The 13,792-nt window shown below is 39.0% G+C and overlaps 1 protein-coding gene and 1 long non-coding RNA gene across 9 annotated transcripts in view; one reads left to right on the forward strand and one right to left on the reverse strand.

The window, feature by feature from the left end:
- The window catches only part of RBMS1 (RNA binding motif single stranded interacting protein 1), a 217,850-nt gene that overhangs the window by 23,493 nt on the left and 180,565 nt on the right, over nucleotides 1-13,792 (forward strand). The window lies entirely within an intron of this gene.
- LOC145542917 (uncharacterized) lies at nucleotides 6,987-11,908 on the reverse strand. Its single transcript, XR_014080248.1, has 2 exons — nucleotides 11,762-11,908; nucleotides 6,987-7,673 (listed from the first exon to the last, which is right to left on the reverse strand). It is a non-coding gene; the product is annotated as an uncharacterized LOC145542917 (long non-coding RNA).

Below are 13,792 nucleotides of genomic sequence, written 5' to 3' on the forward strand. Positions count from 1 at the left end.
AGGTTTGGAGAGTTGCCTAGCATTGGAATATATACAATTAAACAACACAGTGGAACGGCCCTTTTATGTCAGCACTGCTAGAAGACCGCCATTATACTCACATGATAGTCATTCTTGGAACTCTTAACATAAACAGGAATAGAGAACATTCATTTGTAATTCTATCTTAGTGCACGCAGGATTTTATTTTATTCACATAAGCCCCCATGGTAACTAAAGATAGCAATAATAAAGGGATCATCGAATGAGGATTATTCCTTTGACTGTCAAAGAATGTCATACTTTTGTTTGTAACTGAGCCGAAGTACTCAGGTCTTTGGACTTTTATGTAAGCTTCTATAAACAAGGGATATTGTGTTTAAATTTATTACAGAGTGAATTTTATCTGTTTGAAGATATCTTTACACTAGAAATTAATACAAAATGCACTTCCTGGTTCCCTTTCTCAGACATTTATCAAAAATAACAAATGTAAAGATGCAGCAGAGTTTCATAGATTAAAATGAAGCCACACATAGTCTAAGTGTTTAATCCACATCTTGTTTCCTTGAAGTTAGATTAGGTCAATTTAATAGTTACAGCTGGACCAGAAGGGCTGCTCCTTCAGTGCTATGGGAACCATAAGAGCCAAAGAGATACAATCAAAGCAATTTCTTGTTTTGGGGAAGTGGAATATGTAAGACACTGATTTATAATTCTTTCCTTTAGTAATATATTTTTTAATATGTGCATTGGATTTTCCGAGTAGTATTTTTTCCCTGTAGTTTTCCCTAGAATGTTTGGCATTATAATTCCGAAAATTAGTTTACATTGAGACCAAAATAAACCATAGCTATAATCACACGACTCAATAACGACAGGAAGATTTGATCTCAGTTTTAGGTCACTGGAGCCACTCCAGCTGTTTTTGTCTCTGTTTTCCAATCTGTTGTCTAAAATTTGGGAATTTGTTCAGCATGTTTACAGAGAGATTTGAATTGCTTGATAGAAAGTTGATCTGTTACGTGGCCAAAAAAAAAAAAGGACTGTCAACTTGATATATGAAAAGTTTTCAGGATATTTTAATGACTGAGTATTAGAGCACCTCAGAACATTAAAAGGTTAGCTGAGATATGGTTTTTCAACAAAAAATGAAATGTTTGCTCTCCCTAATCTTGGCCTGAAATCTGTAATTTAGAGCCCTCAGTATAGACAACTTTTTGTCCTTTATTTTTTCTTGTAGTGTAAATCCTTCTCCCGACTTCCCCAAATACCTGGCAGGCCTCCACTTATAATCAGAATAAATGAAAGGTTATATTGAGTTAGACTAAGGATTTCCCAATCATGATTTTGACCCTATTTGGACAAGGTGAACTGAATGCCCCAAGAATCCTTTAAATAACCAATGAATCAATCATAGGACTAGACAGTTCTTGGACCCATTTATGTGTTTAAAGACATTGAGAGCAATGGTATCCACATACACTTGTGAAGTACTACTGGATTCCTTTTTTCAAGAAAATACGTATTTCAAATGTTTCCTCTGTTCTTTACTTTTCATAATTTGAGAACTAAGTTTGGTTGTGATTATAAACTTTGAAAGTATTTCTTTCAAATTAATATTTTTCCAGAATGGGCAATCCTAATTTTATATCTCTTTTCTTTGAATGATTTTAGTCGATAAGTCAGGTTGGTTTTTTGGAAGGACAATAATTACAACTTCCCAGAATGACCTTGATGCACTTGAATTTTGTGCATAGTGTTGCAACATAATAGTAGATTTTCGATTTTATTTCTGTTAAATAACTTGCCATGCCCCGTGTTAATTGCTCTTCTGGGTTATGGCTCATGTCGAGCTGCTGCCTTTCAAGTGATCCAAAGTGACTCCCAAACACTGCTCCAGTTGTAGCTGGTAGTTTAGTGGGCTGTGTTAGTCCTACTCATGGATATTGAAGACCGTCTGTCACCTTTTGACCTACTTTCCCATTTGTCAGCCTCATCAGAACAGTATGTGTTGTGATGAAAGGCTAGAGTGATATATGCAGACATGGAATGTCAGTGTGTTCCGCTTCTTTAAGTTTTATATACAAATGTTAAGTTAGGCCAGGCGCCAATCTGAGAAAGTTCGTTCTTGGAATTTAAAAGAATGATGTCTTGAATCTCATGTTGGTTTCTTGTGACATTCCCTTCCATTCTAGTGTTCATTGCACTTACCTAGGCAGATGGAGGATTCAGAGGTCACAAGATATAGCCGCACTCTTGGAGACAGTGTAACACAGCTAGGCATGCGTTATACTCTGAAATTTGTAGTTTAGAACCCTCATATGTAGTATGTAATGAATAGCCCCTAACAGCCTGAGATGAGGGCTGTGGCTGGTGTGAAGGGAATGGAGAAATGGACTTGACTTCTCTTCAGGATAAATCAGGAGAGCTCTGTGGATGGGGCAACACCTGTGCTCAGCTTTGAAAGACGATGATGATGTGTGGTGTTGGTGACAGAATAACCCAAGTGTGTTTAAGGGGACAAGAAGAGCAGTGCAGATAGTTTGGGGTCCATGCAAGAAGACAAGGCAAATGAAAAGTTCTTGCTTTTTCTTTTGGGCAGTGGGGAGCCATTAAAAGTTTTAAGCTGAGGAATGACAGCATTTCAGGGAGATTAATCCAACAGATGCAAGGTAAATGGGTTGGAGGCAAGGGGAAGTCTAAGCATAATTCTTTTTCTGTATATATTTTAAAGTAGATTCTGGGGGAACTGTGTCAGAAATTTCTTGAAAACTCCTAACTGAGGTACTGTCTGAAAGTGAAAGTGTTAATCGTTCAGTCATGTTTGACTCTTTGTGATCCCATGGACTGTAGCCCACCATGCTCCTCTGTCCATGGGATTTTCCAGGTAAGAATACTGGAGTGGGTTGCTATTTCCTCCTCCAGAGGATCTGCCTGATCCAGGGATGGAACCGGGGTCTCGTGCATTGCAGGCAGATTCTTTACTGTCGGAGCTCCCAGGGAAGCCCCAGAGCACTGTCTATATTCTTTCAAATATTCTTTCAGTTTGTGTTAAACAGCTCTTTCCACTACTGACCACAAAAATATTTAAGTACAAAATCAAATGTGCTTGTAATATGTACAAAAGACATCTAGGCACAGTGATTCTATGTTTTTTTCTTAATTATTTGAATTTGGAATCCTACTTTATAAGACTGAAGTACTATGTAAATCTATCCTGCACAACTGCAGGTATAGGCTATGGAAGAATTCAGCATAGCAAGGTAAACTGTTTTGAACAACAATAACAAAAATAATAATGATAATGATTACAGCTAACATTTATTGAATGTTTACTATATGCCAGGCACTCTTCCAAGAAGTTCATATGTATGCAAATCACTGTTGTTAAAATATATAGCTAAGTATGAATGGATCTCGTGTTAGAGTAGACAGTAGAAAAATCGGAGGAGAACAACAAATCGATGTGCTTGGTAGATAGAACAAATTTAATCTATAAGTGTTGTCTTTTTTCATAAAATTGAGAAAGCACTTATGTCCTAGAACCTGTGGGAAATGAATGATGTCACTGTTTTATACTGACATTTGATATAGTCTACAATATAGTTAATTAACATATGCTAGAAAGTAAAAATAAATTGGGTATACAGAATAATATTTGGGGAGTGTGATGTGGAGCTATTCCAAGCAGAACACCAGCTTGGATTTGTTTTTCTTTTACATCTACACCCGCACAACAGCCGCATGGATTTAAAAATATATCTGTGCAGTTTTATCGTCTTGGCTCTGGAGCGCTGTACTCGGTGAGAATCATAGTTATCTGCATTAGGCTTCTGATGCCGGTGCAGCCTGAGCATCTTCATTAAAAACCTTTCTGATTCCACCTTTCAGAAATGTATAGCCCCGTACCCTTCATTGTTTCATCTATTCACTATGAGGTCAACTTTTTGTCTCCTTAACTTTATTATGTTTTTTGAAATCTCTCTTTTACTCACTTGTGGAGTTACATTACAGAATGTGTATCTCCTATACTTATATATCTTGTGACAACTCTCATGATGCTTCCCAAGAATAATTTCTGGGTTGTTTGCATAATCCTGTGACTTGATGAGAGTTAGTCATAGGGGTATCAGTAAGGTCCTGAGAGAAAACAGAAGGACCAGGTATAAATGCTGAGATAGTGAGTCCCTGAAGGAAAATGCCCTGTGGAGAGGTGGGTACCAATGAGGACAGTTAGAAAACCGTGGATGGTGGTTCTGGTGGATGGTTGTCCAGCCTCAAAGAAGCTGGAACCTACTAGAGAAATGACAAGTTTAGAAAGTTCTGAAAGTTCTTGGGGCCCCGCAACCCTGAGCAGCCATCAGGAACCACATAACTTGAATGGTCAGAGTCCAAGGAAGCCTGGAGTCAGGGCTGTGGTGGCAGCAAGGACCCAGGAGATGAGAACCAGACCAGGCAAGAGCCTCGGGTTCTTTTGTGTCCAAGGAGATAGAGAAGATTCTGGTTTGGGTTAAGGTTGAGAATGAGGGTGAATTTGGAAAAGAGACAGAGAATGCAATAGAGGAATGATTACTATCTCTGTAGATATCATTTATGTGTGGAATGTTTAAAAAATGATACAAAGGAGCTTATTTACAAAGCAGAAATTCACTTGACAGACATAGAAAACAAAATTATGGTTATCAGTGGAAAGTAGGGTGCTTGGAGGGAGATAGATTAGGGATTCAGGATCAATAGATTCACACTACTATATGTAAATAGATAAAAAACAAGGACCTGCTGTATAGCACGGAGAACTATATTCAGTGTCTTGTAATAACCTATAATGAAAAAAGAATTTGAAAAGAATATGTTTGTATATATGAATAACTGATTCACTTCACTATATACCTAAAACATTGTAAATCGACTATACTTCAATTAAAATAAAATAATGATTTAATGTGTAAACACGAGCCAGACCATGTGGCACTTGAGAGGATGTTGCTGCTGCTGCTAAGTCGCTTCAGTCGTGTCCAACTCTGTGCGACCCCATGGACGGCAGCTCACCAGGCTCCGCCGTCCCTAGGGTTCTCCAGGCAAGAATACTGGAGTGGGTTGCCATTTCCTTCTCCAGTGCATGAAAGGGAAAAGTGAAAGTGAAGTCGCTCAGTCGTGTCTGACTCTTAGCGACCCCATGGACTGTAGCCTACCAGGCTCCTCCGTCCATGGGATTTTCCAGGCAAGAGTACTGGAGTGGGGTGCCATTGCTTTCTCCGTTGAGAGGATGTACCTATGTCTAATTTGTATGTAGTTTATTCCCTGAAATTCCTTTACTATTTGCTTGTAAACGGTTACCAAGCCAATCATCTTGTCTATTTTAAATGACTTTCTGAACCTGCAATACTTCAGAAGAGGGACTGAGGGCATTTTAAGAAGAGTACAAAGGCATGAAAGCAAGTGGCTCTGTCTTAAGAGAAACTTGTGTTGCTTGGGATGATGGTGACAAAACATTTCCTGAGAAGTGGCATCAAACAGAGGCCATTTGTTTAAGAGTCTCCTGGGTCTGCGTTTCAGCAGGTATACATGTAATAAACCCAGTGCTGGTAAATACTGACTCTATCCTGGGTAAGGGCAGAACTAATGCTAACAAATAATTTTTTCAGTGAGTTGTTACTAAGCTAGCCCTGCTACCTCTTTTCTTGAAAGTTTGAATATCTCATGACAGATACTTTAGGTGTTCACTTTTCAAAGCTGAATTAATGAATAAAAGTTGCTTGAATGATTTCTTACAGTTTTTCTTTAAAGCCTTAAGGATAAAGTTCTCTCCAACTTTACTGCCTAAGATAGAAGTTAATTGTATTTACTTACTTAAAATTTATGCTATAAATTTTAACCAAATGATCAAAATTGCAGGACCCACATGCTGTATATAATACTTACTTCAAATGAAAGCTAATCAAAGTGATCAGAAAGTAGCTTATGTTTTTGGTTGAAATTGCAGAAATGAAAATAAGTTTACTTCTTTTAAAGCTATTTGTTTTTTATTGAAGTATAATTGATTTACAGTGTTTTAGGTATATGGCAAAAAAGCGGACTGAAGACAACCAACCTTTCAATGCTAGACCATAAAAAAGCCAACCCAAGTTGTGGGCAGTGGAGATTGGGGGATGCTGTGCATTTACTCCTCTAATCATTTTGTGACAGCACTATAGCCATGTTGGCCAAACAGTCCAAAAGTAAATCAGATAGGAACATGGATCTGTGTTCCCAGAGAGACTGTTAGTAAGCCGTTTGCAAGCAAGGGTTGTGCCTTCAAATTGCTTTGAAACCTCTATTATGCACATAGTGGATACATACTAATAAATACTTGTCGAGTGACCCAGATCCATATATAATGTCATCCATTCTTTTTAAGAAAACAACCACTGCATTTCCTATTCCAAGTGCACAAATTCCTATCCCCTGCCCCCATACTTTACCTTCTCTGAAATCAGAGTGCTTTGTCTGGTTGGTGGCGTATTTAAGAGACTGTCAGCCTGCTTCAAAGTCCAGTTCTACTGGAGGGGATTTGTGGATTTTTGTTTACTTGTGATAGCCAACTGGGGACACTACCAATCTGAGCCCACTTGAAATGAAATCTGCTTGAAGTTTTGTTGCGCTACACTGGTTATACAGATCTAGTGCCAGCTGGTAGTTCAGATTCTCAGCAGAGATTTTTTTCTTCTCGTCACCCAGTCACAAACACACACATTTCCTTGCTGTATGTTTTATTGCAGTCAGTTTGTCTCTTGTTTGCTCTTTTCCAAATAATGGAACCCCTTGTTCTCCCTGTTTTCTCTAGAGTTCTTCTATCAGATCCCTCATTTTTTATTTCCAAGTGGTACATAGAATAGTGGTGTATCCTGTTGTGGATGGTATCTTAGATGTGATGAAATACTGTGATATTTGTTCAGGTTGCAGTTATCCAGCTGATCCAGGGCACTTGAAAGCCCAGACAGAGGTTCTCCTGATTGGCTGCCAGTGGGACCAGAAACCTGATTTTGTGTAGAGGATGGTTATGAAACCTTCATGGATCTCACGGTATGAGCTAATGGTGGATGACAAGTAATAGTGTTAATTCTGCTAAGCCTGTTTGGGGTTTGGGAAACCAGGTCTCACTGTGGTGACTTCCTCATGGTTCCTTGCTGTGCTTAAGGTTCACTTTGAGACGGCACTTAGGTGTTCCAGTCGAGAATTCAAGAAGTATTTTAATCAAAAGTCTTCATGTTTCTCATTAGTTCTCACTACCTACTTTTTCTTTAGATTTATGGCTAAGTTTCTACTTTACAAACTTAGTGGTTTGTTGCATCTGTTTTGTATTTCTCTAGCAATTGATTCTTGCCCGTCTCTCTGCTATTCCCTGTGGCTCAGCCGGTAAAGAATCTGCCTGCAATGCGGGAGACCTGGGTTTGATCCCTCGGTTGGGAAGATCCCCTGGAGAAGGTAAAGGCTACCCACTCCAGTATTCTGGCCTGGAGAATTCCATGTGCTTGTCCATGGGATTGCAAAGAGTCGGTCACGACTGAGCTACTTTCACTTCACCTCACTTCATGCATACTGGAACATCCTCCCAAATTGTAATCTCCACTTGTTAGCATACTATTCATTTTCTCCTTCATGAGTGTTGCCAGCTCTTTCTTAATTCTTCTCTCTTGGATGATTCTCTTCCTCTTTGGGAAAAGAGACAGGAGGAGGAGAGTTAATATTTATTTATTGCCTACTGTTGTCAGGTATGCTATGAAATTATTTTATTTAATCCTGACAACAGCTTGTAGCAGATAATTATTATTATCCCATTTTACGTAAGAGAAGACTGAGGTTCACAGAAGTGAAGCACCTACCCAAGGCCATACCGTAGGTAGGGAGTTGAGCCAGAATTTGAAACCTGTGTCAGACTTCAAAGCCAGGCTACGTTCATCATGTCACTTGAGGGCAGAGCCTCACATAGGTTTTTTTTAAAGTTCTCTTAGGCTCATGTAAGTGATTCATTCACATTAGAGATTCAGCACATACATAGAATTCGACTAAAGCAGATGCTGCATCTGATTTTATCATAGGTGTAGGCCCTGACACTTGAAATTTGCACTTTTGGCTACTGTGTTAACATTTGAGAAATCAGATAAAAACAAAAGCCGAGACCTCACTAATCCAATTATCAAATTTAAAACTCTTAAAATTAGTCTGATACCTGCTTCAGTATCTCATTTTTCACATAGATAACTTGTTTAGAACTTTTCCTTCTTAATTCAGGTTTGACAAAGCATTGATTGTAAGGAAGTAATATTTTATGTTTACATTTAGTTATATTCTCAGACTCCCTAGAACGTACTACTATATAATTTGAGTAAATTTAATTTATAAAAGAAAATGATTAGAAACTTTTATTTTTATACTTTTTTTTCCCTAGAAACTTTTGTTTTTAAAGGTATGATTGACAGACATAATGTAACTCCCTGGGAATGACAATAAATTACAATAAGATTATAATCAAAACACTTTGGGTGTGTATGTACCATATGATAATAATACATGAATATGCTTTGAGCTAACACAAACTTTCCTGATAATTGTGAAAATTACCCTGAGAGGGAGGCTTTATGTTAGCTAGATGACATTCATAATTTCTAGGTAAAGACTAAAATTCAAGAGTGTGTGTGTGTGTGTGTGTGTGTGTGTGTGTGTGTGTGTGTGTGTATACATACCTATAGCTCTACCAAGGCCTAATTTACTTATCTGTCCTCTTGTTTTCTGCTGCTTGATCAGACCTAAGCATAACTTGGGTAGTCTGAACTAGGCATCTAATTTGATAGGTTCTACTGTGAACCTTCATGATAGATGAGCAATCAGTATCAGGAGAAGACTTTGGAGAGAAGAGAATACTGTCCCACAGTCCTCACACTTGGTTCCTGAGTCATGCTTGCTTTCATGATTTCATGCTGGCATTCCTTATTCCTGATCCTTACTGTAATTGGTCAGTATCTGACTTTTTCTCACCCTTAGACCTGGTTCCTCTCTGAAAGTAAATAATAGGATTGCCTGACTATAGGCGTGAGGGCTGACAGGTGATTATTGAAAAAGTGGCACCTTTCTCATCTTTATCAAGTAAAAAAGTTGAATGAGAAATGTAGTATTGAGTTTGACAAGAGTAATAATATTGGAGTTAGTCAACAATATTGGGACCTGATTTTTTTCAGTGTAGGTGGTGACATATGTTTGTTATACAGAGATTACATAGTTACTTTGGAGAAAATAGGAGAGACAAGGCTTTGAGTTTTGAATTTCTACAGAGTTGAGTCATTAAATGTTGGAAGTGCTATTGTAGTGTTGCCATGACTGTGCCAAATTCAAGTTTTGCTATATCACATACTGCTGTCCCTGTTAGTGACAGGTTGACCAATTAATCAGTCTCTTTGGAAAACTTTCAAAGAAAGATTAACTAAATTGTCTTTTTGTCATTATGATTGTCTGTCTGATAATAACTTTGGAACATCTTCAAAACTCATTTGCTTCAATGCCCTTTAAAAAACTCTTGGCAAGAAGATGATTAAAGATAAATATTGACAATTATATTTGTAGTACTATGACAATTTCAATTGTAGTACTATGCTATTGTGTAAATAAGTACATTGCAGTTACTCTTGGGAAAGTTCAAACCTGATGGAAATCCTTCCTTATTGTATATAGAAACCCACACAGTGGAATGTGACACTATTCCTATCAAATAGGATTAGTCCATTCATGTGAGCCTTACAGGAGCAAGGATTTTTTCTTGTTCTTCATATCCCAGAATTAATGACACATTCAACAAATATTTGTTGAATACACGAGTAAATGGGCAATTGAATGATTTTAGAGAACATATATGACTTTCAAATAAAAGGTCTTCAAAGATACACTATTTAAAAATATCAACATCCAAAAAGCTGCAGAGAATAACATAAGTCCATTTATCTACCTTAAAATATCAATAGTTATTAAAATTTGTCACATATGGCTTATCTTCTTTTTAATCGACATAAAATAGTGCCTTTGCTCCTTCCTTAGAGGCACCTCTCATCGTGAATTTTGAGATTATTTCTTATGTTCATATTCTATACTTCTACTACATTTATGTGTATCAATAAAGCAATATATAGTAGAGGATTATTTTGTGTTTCTACATTTACATTCATATCATGCTATGTGTATGATAGTGTCTCATTCTGCAATTTTGTTCACAAATTACAAGGTACATTTATGAGAACTATCTGTGTTGATTACATATGTTCTGTGCTTAGTCACTCAGTCGCTTCTGACCCTTTGTGACCCTATGGACTGTGGCCCGCTAGGCTCCTCGGTCCATGGGGATTCTCCAGGCAAGAATACTGAATTGGATTGCCATGCCCTCCTCCAGGGCATCTTCCCAACCCAGGTCTCCCGCATTGCAAGTGGATTCTTTACCATCTGAGCTACCAGGGAAGCTCTGGTTACATATAGATCAATTTTATTCATTTTATTGTTTAGTAGTTTTCTGTCTTATATCGTAATTTTGTCTACCCATTTTTTGACACACAGATTGTTGCAGGTTTGTTCACTGTTCTGGAAATGTCTCCACGAGTATCTGTCTAGGGTCCCTTTGTGTGCATGTGTGGGAGTTTCTCTGAGGCCTGTTCCTGGCAGGGAGTGGAAGGTCCTTGTGTGTCCTGTGCTCTCTGCAAGGGCGATCTTAGTTTATTCTGACACCAGTGCAGGAGAGTACCTTTCCTCCACATTCTTTCAAACAGGCTTTAGTATTTAATTAGTAAAATATGCAAAATAGATTTTAAAGTTCATGGTAGATGGCTTAACTGTTACTGAATTCTGCAAAATTCAAGTTCTTTTTCATAACCTTAAAGGGGAAGGGAAAACAGCATAGTGAGCAAAACACTTGTGAATGAAAAGATGGAATAGCCATGGGATAAAATAGGAACCGTTAAGTTAAAAATCCTTTGGTTGCCCTCCATTGAGGGTTTCTTCGGAACCACACTGGAATAGCCATGGGATAAAATAGGAACCGTTAAGTTAAAAATCCTTTGGTTGCCCTCCATTGAGGGTTTCTTCGGAACCACACTGAAGCGTGTCTCATTATTAAATGGGTGGTGACTAATCCCCTCCCAGCCTCCCACGACAGTCCTGGCTGAATAGACTCCATAATAATCATTTCTCAGTCCTAAATACTTGGTCTTGTAGCAGCCTGAACTGATGCTTTTGAGAGGCCTATTATAAAATGCAAATAGATACCTAATGAGAAGTTCTGGATTAAATAGCTTAAGTGAGTAAGAATCAGCTTTTACAGTTATTGGATTAACCATCCTGACCAATCTGAACATCTCTTAGAACCTCTTTTTTTCTAGAAAAGATATCATCTCTTTTATGTGGAAACTACTATTAGCAGAAATGAAACTCTTGTTTTGTCAGAAAGAAAAAAAAAATGCTTTATGACTAATTTTATGGATCAGGTTTCTTTCTCTTAGCTCCTGACAATGGGTCCTGTTTTCTTCTCATTTCTGCAGGAGGAGCGCATTTCCATGCCATGGTTTTTGCCTTTCATGTATAAATAGCAAGTGTTAGACGGGCTTTACCTCAAATCTCTTCCATTCGTCTCAGGTTCTCATTCTTCAACTGAAATGACCTGCTCAATCTGGCAAATGACCGTGGCTAACATGTTCTTTATCTTTTGCCCAAATTCTCCGTTTCTCTTGCCAAATATTTTCATTGTTGAGAGTACATTTCTACTTACCCAGCTCCAGAGTCTCCAAAATCTCCTGATTATGAAGTCCTCCTGGGTACCACTCACTGCCCCTGCCATCAGAAAATCAGCATTTGGTCATTTGTTCCTTTTCCTGTCTCATGGCTTCCCTGGTTGCTTAGACGGTAAAGAATCTGCCTGCAATGCAGGAGACCTGGGTTAGATTCCTGGGATGGGAAGATCCCCTGGAGAAGGGAGTGGCAACCCACTCTAGTTTTCTTGCCTGGAAAATTCCATGGACAGAGGAGCCTAGCAGTCTACAGTCCATGGGGTTGCAAAGAGTCGGCCACGACTGAGCAACTAACACTTCCTATCCCAATCTGATTGGTGTGAGATGTTAAATTATAGGTTAAAAAAGGTCTCTTCAGGGCTATTACCTTGAGATGCCTGGACAAAAGACATGAAAGGAGTAGAGGACAGGAGTCATGTGCTGGCTCTTCCTCTGTAGGACTTGGCTTGTTGTGAACTTAGAAAATCTGAAGCACAAATGCTTTAGTGTCTACTTACCAGTTATCTGTAATAAATGGCACAGAACAGATTGGTTTTTCTCACCACACAGTATGCTTTCAGGCCACTTGAATACTGCCCCCAAATGGATTTGGTGTACATCCAAGTTTGCGTCCCTTTGGGTTAAGCAGAAGAGAGATGGGGAAGGAATTGGTGAGAGTGGAGCACAAAGAACAATAAAAATAGATGAAACAATAATACTGACTGGTACTGTCTGTTGTTCAGGGTCATCTGCCCAGCCCTTTGCCTTTCATTGTCACAGAGAACTGAAAATTGATTGAATTTATTAAATCAAGAAGATGACAATGGTGATTCCATTCAGCTGCCTATAAACCTGAGGGATTCTTTCACGGCTAAGCAAATAGTTATGCGGCTAATGCCTCTAAGAAAATAAGCAGCAGGTCCAAGGGAAATTAAACTCTCTCACCAACTCCCTTTCTATTATATTCTATGGGAAATGTGTATCTGTGAAGGATTTCTGAGTCATTTGCTGTAGGCAAATACTTGTGTGGACCTAATGGTGTATAGAGCAGTAAAAATGGAGGTTATCACTCAGGGAGGAAGGCGGACAGTGGTGTGATGGATGTGAACTAGGGCAGGGTGTCTTCAAGGCACTTGTCACAGCCCCAAAGCTCTCACGAAGCAACACCAGCCACAGGGGCTCTCCTTCCAGAGGCAATGGAGGTGCAGTCTCTGGCCCTTCAGTGATCAATGTGCTGACTTTACAGAAGTAAAAGGAAAGGGACAGGAAGTCACACCCTACCCCACACTCGCTTGAATTAGAATGAAGTAAGTTCTAGAACTGCAGACAAGGTCACAGGCCACTCTCTCTTCCCTCTGATGTTTGTAATGCTGCTATACGGAACCGCAGGTGGCCCAGTGGTAAAAAGAATCCACCTGCCAGTGCAGGAGATGCAAGAGACAAGGGTTTGGAAGATCCCCTGGAGTAGGAAGTGGCAATCCAGTCTAGTATTCTTGCCTGGAAGATTCCATGGGCAGAGGAGCCTGAAGGGCTACAGTTCGAAGGGTGGCAAAGAGGTGGATGTGATTAAGCGACTGAGCACACACACACAGTGCCATCATTTATACTTTATTCCTTCCATCAGAACATTGTCTTTGGTTCAGAAAAAGCACATTTTCTAAAAGAGATAATGTGAACCTTCATTGTTCATCTCACTCTGACTGTAGCAGACTGGATGAAGTGCAAAACACAAGAGGCTGTTACATGTCTACAGACAAGTTCCATCAAGGTCATGAGAAGGGGTTGGGGATGATCATTCTTCAGGGAGCTTAGAAATCAGAGGGAAAACGTACCTCCTTCCTCTCCCATCAATGTGGTTGTCATGTTAGTAAAATGAGAATAAGCTTGACCTACAAGGGCAGCCTTCAAGCAGCAAAATAGTTGTTCCTTTTCAGTCACGAAGTCATGTCTGACTCTGTGACCCCATGGACTGCAGCATGCCAGCTTCTCTGTCCTTCACTATCTCCCAGAGTTTGCTCAAACTCATGTCCACT

Source organism: Giraffa tippelskirchi, chromosome 3 (assembly GCF_054371585.1).
Source record: "Giraffa tippelskirchi isolate mGirTip1 chromosome 3, T2T-mGirTip1v1.2.pri, whole genome shotgun sequence".
Lineage (NCBI taxonomy): Eukaryota > Metazoa > Chordata > Mammalia > Artiodactyla > Giraffidae > Giraffa > Giraffa tippelskirchi.